At 44.0% G+C, this 10,583-nt stretch overlaps 1 pseudogene; it reads left to right on the top strand.

The window, feature by feature from the left end:
• Positions 1-9,869: 9,869 nt before the first annotated feature.
• LOC103302201 (jun dimerization protein 2-like) lies at positions 9,870-10,365 on the top strand (annotated as a pseudogene).
• Positions 10,366-10,583: the final 218 nt, after the last annotated feature.

Here is a 10,583-nt window from a genome sequence, read left to right as displayed (position 1 = left end):
GGGACTTTTAAAATTCATTTCCTGGGCAAGCTTTTGTTCAGGAATCAGATGGGCAGGAACTCGGTTGTGTGGCTATATCTCCACTCCTACTTCTCTTGCCAATGAGAGATTCATTTGACATGTCTTTCTGGCACCAGGGGCCCAGCCCTGTAGAGCTCTGTCCCTGAAGGGGATATAAGAGGTGATCAGAGCTGGGACCTTTGGTGCTCATCTAAGACTTCTGCCTAGGAAAAGCAAGAAGTGCTCACCCTCTCCTACAGGCTATCTGGCACCACCACCAATGGAAGACAGTTTGGATCTGCTGTCCCAAGTCCTGGTGGTCCCATACTGCAGAGCTCAGCTCCATGGGGAGAAGAGAGTGCTTCTCAGAGCTGGAATATTTTAGTATGTCTCCCTTAACCAGGAAGACATGCTTGCCACATTCTGAGGGCTTGTCTAACACCACCTACCCCCAATGGAAGGCTCTTTTGACCTGTCCTTTCAAGTCCAGGTGGCTCAACCCTCTTGAGCTTGCTCCTGCAGAGGGGACAACTGGATGCACCCAACTGGAACATGCAACACACTAGTCCTGGGGGAGCAAAAGTTGGAGGCTCTGGCAGGGACTGAGTGTATAGGGCTTTGGAGCATGGACCAATTTCCCCTCATTGAGTGCCTGACGGTGTATCCCTTAAGTAGGGGATACACTAATCTGTACACCTGACCCAGGTTGCCTTACACTAGTGAGCTTGCAACCTGTGGAAGGGGCTATGAGTGGCAGCTAGCCTGGGGCCACTGTACAATTTTTCTTTTTTTTTTTTTTAATTCATCCTTATTGTTGAAAGTATTAAAGATGTTCTGCTTTTTCTTCCCATTGACCCTCTCTACCCCACACCCACCCCTTTTAGGCCTTCACCTCACTATTGTCTGTGTCCATGGACGATGCATACATGCATATAAGTTCCCCAGTTAATCTTTCTTCCCCACCCCCACCTTTCTTTTGAGATTCCTCAGTCTGTTTCATGCTTCTATGTATCTGGATCTGTGGAGGAAGACCAGGCAACCTCATGGGGAGGCAGCATAGGTGGAGGAGGACCTCACAGAGCTACAGATGCCTTATAGAACTACTCCTAGTTCTGATCAGGAGAAAGCCACATCTTGTACACAGATGGGCTCCTCCCATGCACACCCAGGCCCAGTAGATGCAACCACAAACAGTGAGTAACATGGTAGCTCCAAACAGGTAGACCAATACCAGTTACACACAAAACCTGAAATCAACCTGTACCTAAATCCTGTGCAAGTGGAACCAAAATAAACACAACCAGTGGCAGGCTTCAGACCAGAGCTTGTACCAACTAGCCACACAAGCAGCACTTCTAAAGGGGGATTGCAGAGGGCATCAGACCCTGCTGGGAACAACTCTGTCTTGGGGGGTAGCTCCTGCACAGCACTCATACATTGATTGAGGTTTATCTTTATCATCATTTATCTTTATCATCAGCCAGCCTGAAGAGTTAGCTCCAAACAGGAAGGGACCGACAGAATTCAAGACTCAACTGCCACAGAAGAGTGCACAAAAACACATGTAACATTCCTGGAGTACTGAGCTTAAGTGATCTAGAAGATTGTAGCACTGAGCCCAACAAAACACCTATATTATAAAGCCATAATAACAAGTTTTGGAATAATAGCAGATATACCTAATACACAGAGTCAAAATGTTAAGTCAAAGAAATATGCCCCAAATAAAGGAATAAAAGGAATCCTCAGAAAAAAATTTAAATGAAATGGAGGAAATAAAAATACCAGATGCAGAGTTTAAAACAATGGTTATAAAGATGTTCAATGACTTTAGGGAAACAATGAGTGATCTCAGTGAGAACTTAAACAAAGAGATCGGAAACATTTAAAAGAACATAAAAATCATTAAAAAAAATCAATAAAAAATGAAGAATATAATATGTGAAGTGAAGAATATACTAGAAGAAATCAACAGCAGGCTAGATGTAGCAGAGAATCGAATGAGCAATTTAGAGAAAAAGATAACAATAAGCACCTAGACAGAACATCAAAAAGGATAGATTTTTTTTTAATTGGGCGAAGTCTAAGGGCCCTCTGAAACAGAAAGCATAACAACATCTCCATAACAGGGATAATAGAAGGAGAAAAGAGTAAGCAAAGGATGAGATCCTGTTTGAAGAAATAATGGCTGAAAACTTCCCTAACCTTCAAAAAGAAAAGGCACAGAAGTTCAGAAAATACAGAGTTTAAATCAAGAGGAACCCAAAGAGGCCCGCACCAAGATACATCATAGCTAAAATGTCAAAGGTAAAAGACAAACAGAGAATCTTAAAGGCAGCAAATTGGTTACTTACAGCAGAGCTCACATAAAACTATCAGATGATTTGTCAACAGAAACATTTCAGGACAGAAGTAAATGACGTAAAATATCCCAAGAGAGGAAAGCAAGGACCTACAACCTAGACTATTCTATGCAGCAAACTTATCATTTAAAACTGAAGGTGAGATCTTAAAGAGGGGAGCAGAGGAGGCCAGGAGCATGACCACCCCAATACCCATACTGCCTTTGGACATCACCTTGAACCCGATCAGTATTCACTTACCATCCATAACTCATAAGGGACGATTGCTGGGCCCTGTAGTGAGTGGCATCCTACCTTGCCACTGGCTCCAAGGTACCCGCAGTGACCACAGGCCAGAGAGACTTCTCACACTTCACCTCCCCACCCAGATCCTGGACCTTGCATTTCTAGATCTGGCATTTCTCCACCCTGTGCTCCCCGACCTGGTGTGGTGTGCAAGTCAGAGTGACCCCACACTCCACCTCACCCACCCCCAAGGATTGGGCCCACGGTGCAGGTTGGAGACCTCCAACCTGGTGCCCCACCCAGTCCCAAGGACTGTGTGGACAGTGCTATCTGGGGACACTCAGTCTGACATCCCACTCAGCTCCAAGGACTGTCTGACAGGGCAAGCCAGAGAGTATTAGGGCACAACCTTGTCATAAGCATTGGGGCAGCACAGTGAGTTGCATGCCAGAGGAGGGGACCTCACAAGGAGTCACACACCAGAGGATCTGTGCAGGTGACCTTGCCAACCCTGAGTACCTTCAGTGCGCAAAGGAGGAACCAGAACTATGGAGGAAGGGAATACAAGTCAGAGCAGAGACATTAAAGGCATGAGACTCAAGGCAGACTCAGTCTCTGGGATACACAGTACTGGACCATTAGACCACTAGAGGCTTCAATTTCTCAGAACTCAAGCAGGTTGCCCAGAACTAGAAAGTTTCAGCAACTCACATTACATAGAAACAAATACAAAGGGACAACAATAATGGGAAGACAAAGGAACAATGCCCAAAGGAAAGAAGATGAGGAATCACTAGAGAGAAAACTAAATGAAATGGAGACAAGCAATTTACCAGAGAAAGAATTCAGAGTAATGGTTATAAGGATGCTCAAACATCTGAAAGAGAAATTCACCAACATGTGTAAGAATCAAGAGGAAATGAAGAATGACATAGTTGCAATAGAGAACACAATGGAAATTTCAACAGTAAACTAGAAGAAGAAGCTGAGGACCCAATCAGCAAGTTAGAAGACAAGGTAGAAAAACCCCCCACTCAATCTGAACAGCAATAGGGAAAAATAAATAAAAAGCAGGAATAAAGTTTAAGGGAGATTTGGGACAACATGAAATAAAGCAACATCTGCATAATAGGGGTGGAAGAAGGAGTTGAAGCTGAGCAAGGAATAGAAAACCTATTTGAAGAAATATTGACAGAAAAATTCCTTGTTTTGTGGAAAACAATAGTCACACAAGCACTGAGAGTCCCAAACAAGAACCCAAAAAGACCCATAACAAGACAAGTTGTTATTACATTGACAAATGTTAATGAAGAAGAAATAATCTTAAGAGCTGCAAGAGAGAGACAGAAAGTTACCTTAGGTATCTCCCATTAGACTATCAAATGCTTTTTCAACAGAAACACGTCAGGCCAAAAGGGAATTGAATGAAGCATGCACAGTAATGAAAAGCAAGAGACTGAATCCAAGAATACTCTATCCGGCAAGGCAATCATTCAAAATTGAAGGGCAAATCAGGAGCTTCACAAACAAACAAAAAAGGCTAAGGGAGATTATAACCATCAAGCCAGCAATGCAAGAAATCCTAAAAGAATTGATGTAAGAAATAGGAATAGAAAGAGATGGAGAAACAAAGACATAAAGGATAAAAATGGTAACAAACAATATTATCAATAATAACCCTAAGTGTAAATTGATTAAATGCTCCAATCAAAAGACATAGGGGGCTGAATTGATAAAAATACATGACCCACATATATGCTGTCTACAAGAGACCCACTTCAGAACAAAGCACTCACAGACTGAAAGTGAATGGATGTGAAAAATAGTTTCAAGAAAATGCAAAAAAAAGCTAAGGTAGAGATACTTATATTGGACAAATCAGATCTCAAAGTGAAGACCATAACAAGAGATAAGGAAGGCCACTTCATAATACTAAAGGGATTGACATACAAGAGACTATAACTCTGGTAAACATATATGCCTCCAATACAGGAGCATCCAAATGCATTGAAAAGCTTTTGGAAGATATCAAAGGAGAGATTGACAGCAATATGATCACAGTAGGGGACTTTAATACCACATTGACATCACTGGATAAATCTTCTAGACAAAAAATCAGCAAAGAAACTGCAATACTAAATGACTCAGTAAGATCAGATGGACTTAATTGACATCTTCAGAATATTTCACCCCAAAGCCATGGAATATATATTCTTCTCAAGTGCACATGGTACATGTTCAAAGATAGACCAAATATTAAGGACACAAGCTAAGTCTCTACAAATTCAAGAAGATTGAAATCATATCAAGTATCTTCTCAGATCACAATGGCATAAAGTTAGAAATCAACTACATTAAAAACAATAAAAAAATTATAAAACACTTCAAGGATAAATAGCATGCTATTAAACAATGACTAGATTATAAAAGAGATAAAAGAAGAAATAGAAAACACCCTGGAAACAAATGACAATGAAAACACAATCCTAAATCTGTGGGACACGGTGAAAGCAATCCTGAGAGGAAAGTTATTGGCACTATAGGCCTACCTCAAAAACAAACAAACAAACAAACAAAAAACAAGAAAAACTAGTAATAAGTTATCTAAATATATGACTTAAAGAATTAAAAGGAGAGCAAACAAAATAATAAAGATCAGAGCAGAAATAAATGACAGAGAGATTAAGAAAAAAAATACAAAAGATCAATAGACCCAAGAGCTGGTTCTTCGAAAGAATAAACAAGATTAATGAACCTCTAGCCAGGCTCACCAAGAAACAAAGAGCGAGGACACAAACAAAATCAGAAATGAAAGAGATTAAGTAAAAACCAACAAAGATTGTGAAATACAAAGGATTGTGAAAAAATACTATGAGCAACTCTATTCCAACAAACTGGACAACCTACACAAAATAGACTTATTCCTAGAAAAATATAATCATCCAAAACTCAATAAGGAAGAATCAGAAAATCTGAATACGCTGATAACAACTAATGAAATTGAAGCAGTAACCAAAAAACTTGCAGCAACAAAAGCACTGGTCTGGATGGCTTCATAGGGAAGTTTTACCAATCATTCAAAGAAGCACTAAAACCTACCCTACTCAGACTATACAAAAAAATTCAAGAGGAAGGAAAACTTCTAAGCTCTTTTTATGAGGCCAGCATTATTCTAGTTCAAAAACAAGATAAAGACACTACAAAGAAAGAGAAACACAGGGCAATATTACTGATGAATATAGGTGCTAAATTCCTATAAATATTAGGAAATTGATTCAGCAATACATTAAAAAGATCATACACCATGACCAAATGGAATTTATATCGGGGATACAAGAATGGTACAATATCCACAAATCAATAAATGTGACACATCACGTAAACAAATTAAAAGACAAAAATCATATGGTCATATATATCACTTGATGCAGAAAAGACATTCAACAAAATCCAACACCCTTTTTTAAATAAAAACTCTCAGCAACATAGAAATAGAGGAATCAAACCTCAAAATAATAAAAGCCTTATATGACAAACATACAGCCAACATCATACTCAATGGGCAAATACCAAAACAATTTTACCTAAGAACCAGGAACAAAACAGGGATTGCCACTTTCACCACTCCTGTTTGATATAGTATTAGAAATGCTAGCCATTGCAATTAGACAAGAAATAGAAATAAAAGGCATACAAATTGGAAAAGAAGAAATAAAACTGTAATTATTAAAGAAAGACATGACATTTTACATAGAAAACCATAAAGACTCCATAAAAAATCTAGTAAATTTAATAAATGAATTCAGTTTGATAGCCAGAAAACTATGCCATTTTTATACACCAACTAGAAGCCCGATGCATGAAATTCATGCAAGAAAAGCCCTTCCTTGCCCCAGCTGCCAGCACCAGCCTTCCCTCTGACACCCAGGACCTGGGCTTCCCTCCGGCCACCAGCTGGCATCCGGGACCCAGGCTTCCCCAGTTTCATTCGGAAGCTCGTCCGGAATATTGTCTGGAAGGACGTCTGGTCTAATTAGCATATTATGCTTTTATTATTATAGGTAATGAGCTCACAGATGATAAACTAAAAAGTACAATCCCATATACCATTGCCACAAAAAATTAAGATACCTAGGAATAAACTTAACTAAAGAAGTAAAAGACCTGTACTCTGAAAACTACAGGACTTTGAAAAAGAGACAGAGGAAGATATTAATATGTGGAAGAATATACCTTGTTTATGGATTGGCCATACTACCCAAAGCAATCTGTAGATTCAATGCCATCCCCACTAAAGTACCAACTGCATATTTCACAGACCTAAAACAAACTCTCCAAAATAAAAAAGACCCCCAATAGCCACAGCAATCCCGAGAAAGAAGAACAAAGTTAGAGGCATCACAATATCAGATACCAAGTTATATTACAAAGCCACTGGTGCTGGCACAAGAGCAGACATAGAGACCAATGGAACAGAACAGAGAACCCAGAATTGACCCAAGCCAGTATGCTCAATTAATATTTAACAAAGGAGGTAACAGAATACAAGAGTCAAGACAGTCTCTTCAAAAAATGGTGATGGGAAAATTGAGCAAGTAGATGCAAAAAAATGAAACTAGACCAGAACAGAGAACCCAGATAATTGACCCAATGGAATATTACTCAGCAGTAAAAAATAAAGGAAATCTTACTTTTTGTAACAGCATGGATAAACCTGAAGAATATTATGCTAAGTGAAATAAGCCAGTCTGAGAAAGACAAATACCTTATGATCCCACTTACATGTGTAACCTTATGAGCAAAATAAACTGACTAAAAAAATAGATGCAAAGGCATGGACACATGGAACAGACTTACAGTTGTCAGAGCGGAGGTGGGGCTGGATGAATGAAGGTGAAGGGAGTAAGCAAAACACACACACACACACACACACACGCACACACAACATATCTATACTAATAATAGCTTAGGTGGCATCATGCCCTCACGTCATCACAACATGGTCATCACAAGATGGCTGTCACAAGATGGCCATCACAAGAACACTACAGAGGATGCGGGTCGAGGCAGAGGAGGCGGGTCACAGCAGGGGAGGGCAATTGGAGGTGATCAGACCCTGGCAGGGGAGTGCAGTTGGGGGTCATCAGGCCAACAGTGGAGGGCAGTTGTGGGCCATCAGGCTGGCAGGGGAGGGCAGTTGTGGGTGATCATGCTGGCTGGGCAGGGCAGTTGGGGGTAATTGGGCCAACAGGGGAGGGTAGTTGGGGGCAATCAGGCTGGCAGGGGAGCAGTTAGGCGTCAATCAGGCCAGCACAGGAGCAGTTAGGGGGCAATCAGGCTGGCAGGGAGAATCAGTTAGGGGCAATCAGGCAGGAAGGCAGGCAAGCAGTCAGGAGCCAATGGTTCTGGATTGTGAGAAAGATGTCCGGCTGCTGGTTTAGGCCCAGTCCCTGTGAGGCCCCATATTGGAGAGGGTGCAGGCTGGGCTGAGGGACTCCTCCCGTGCACGAATTTCATGAACTGGGTATATATATATATATATATATATATATATATATCCTCTCTAATAATAGACAAATATGCAAATTGACCATACCTCTGACACACCCACAAGCCATGCCCACAAGCCACGCCTACCATCCAATCAGAGTGAGTATGCAAATTAACCCAAACCAAGATGGCTACGGCCACAGAGAGCGAGGTTTCCTAGGTAACAGAGGAAGCCAAGCTTTCTGCCAGCCATTGCAGGCCTAAGCCTCCACTCAAGCTACAAAGTTTCAATTATAGAAGGTAAACAAATTCAAACAAATGGCGGCAGAATGGAGCTTGAGAGAGCAGGCCAGGGTTGCCCCCAGCAACAGGGGAAGCAAAGCTTTCCACACACCCTGGCCGGGCCCACCCGCTTAAGGCAACAAAGTTTCAATTATAACCCCAACACAAATGGCTGCTGGCCTCAGAGAGAGCCCCAGGCTTGGCTCTGCTCCAGGCTACAAAGTTTCAATTGTAGAAGGAAAATAAATTCCAGATACCAGGGCCTCTGCTTGTGTTGCCAGGGGGCATGGCCCGCCTGCAAACCACCACAGGCCCCTCGCTCAGGCCGCCCCACGCCCCAAGGGAACCCCACCCTGATCAGGGACACCCTTCAGAGCAAACCAGCTGGCCCCCACCCCTGTACCAGGCCTCTATCCTATCTAATAAAAGAGTACTATGCAGATTGATCATCACTGCAACACACAATATAGCTGCCCCATGTGGTCAAAGATCCTGCCCCCATGTGGACACAAGATGGCCACCACAAGATGGCCAGCAGGAGAGGGCAGTTGGGAGGCACCCAGCCTGCAAGGGAGCGCAGTTGAGAAGGACCAGGCCTGCAAGGGAGGGCAGTTGGAGGTGATCAACCCTGCAGGAGAGGGCAGTTAGGGGTGACCAGGCCGGCAGAGGAGGGAAGTTGGGGGCAAACAGGCTGGCAGCAGAGTGATTAGGGGGTGATCAGGCTGGCAGGCAGAAGCAGTTAGGGGCAATCAGGAAGGCAGGCAGGCAAGCAGTTGGGAGCCAGCAGTCCTGGATTGTGAGAGGGATGTCCGACTGCCCGTTTAGGCCCAATCCCTGGAATCAGGCCTAAACGGGCAGTCGGACATCCCTTGAGGGGTCCCAGATTGGAGAGGGTACAGGCTGGGCTGAGGGACAACCTCCCTCCGTGCACAAATTTCGTGCACCGGGCCTCTAGTATATATATATATATGTATATATATATATGTATATATATATATACATATATACATATATATGTATATATATATGTATATATATATATACATATATATATACACATATATACACACACACACACACACACACACACACACACACACTAATAAAAGGATAATATGCTAATTAGACCAGATAGACCAGACATCTTCCAGAAATCATTCCAGATGTCCTTCCAGACTAAGCTGCAGTGGCAGGGGCTAAGGCAGAGGTGGTTTGGGTTAATCAGGCAGGCAGGCAAGCAGTTAGGGGCAACCAGGTAGGCAGGCGAATGGTTAGGGGCGATCAGGTAGGCTGCTGAGCAGTTAGGGAACATCAGGTAGGCAGGCAGAGCCCTGCAATCAATAGCCACAAAGAGGGAGACCCAAGCCGCCTGCCACAGCCTGTGGGAGGGATGCTTGGTGGCTGGCAGCTGGGAGGCGGTGGAAGGCACTGGCAGTAGTGGACACTGCAGGGTGGGGCTGGTGCCATGGCAGCTCCTGCCCACGGCTTCTGAGGGACCGGACTGCCACTCCCCCTGCTATGATACCTGGGCAGATCCCCGACCCTTCCATGACTGATGGCTCTCTGCCAGAGCTTGGCCCCCCTGACCGGACTCCCCAGCCCGGCCCTGACTGCAGAGGAGCTGAAATGTGCTGACGTCCACAACATTGGGGCCATGATCACCCCTTTGCACTTCCTGGAGGTGAAACTGGGCAAGAGGCCTCAACCTGTGAAAAGTGAGCTAGACGAGGAAGAGAAGCAGAGGAAAAGGCACTGGGAAAAGAACAAAGTGGTGGCAGCCCGAAGCCAGAACAAGGAGCGGACAGAGTTTCTGCAGCGGGAATCTGAGTGGCTGGAGCTCATGAATGCGGAGCTGAAAACCCAGATGGAGGAGCTGAAGCAGGAGCGGCAGCAGCTCATCCTGATGCTCAGCCGGCATCACCCCACATGCATCGTCAGGACCGACAGCGTTAAGACCCCCGACTCAGAAGGCAACCCACTGCTGGAGCAGCTGGAAAAGAAATGACCATGGGCTAGGAGGCAGGACAGAGGCTCTGGGCTGGAGAGATGACCAACCAGGCAGCTGTGGGCACTTCTCTGGCCTCTCTGCCAGGGCACCCACCCAAAGGACCTCCAAGCAGCCAGGAAAGGAAAGCCCTGATAGGCCCTGATCTCAGGCCTGGCCTAGGGACCCTACTCGAGGGCCTTGGATTGGGAGGGGGTGCTGGCTGGGCTGAGGGACCC

The sequence above is a fragment of the Eptesicus fuscus genome, chromosome 8, assembly GCF_027574615.1.
Source record: "Eptesicus fuscus isolate TK198812 chromosome 8, DD_ASM_mEF_20220401, whole genome shotgun sequence".
Lineage (NCBI taxonomy): Eukaryota > Metazoa > Chordata > Mammalia > Chiroptera > Vespertilionidae > Eptesicus > Eptesicus fuscus.
This window is presented reverse-complemented; position numbering and strand designations above follow the sequence as displayed.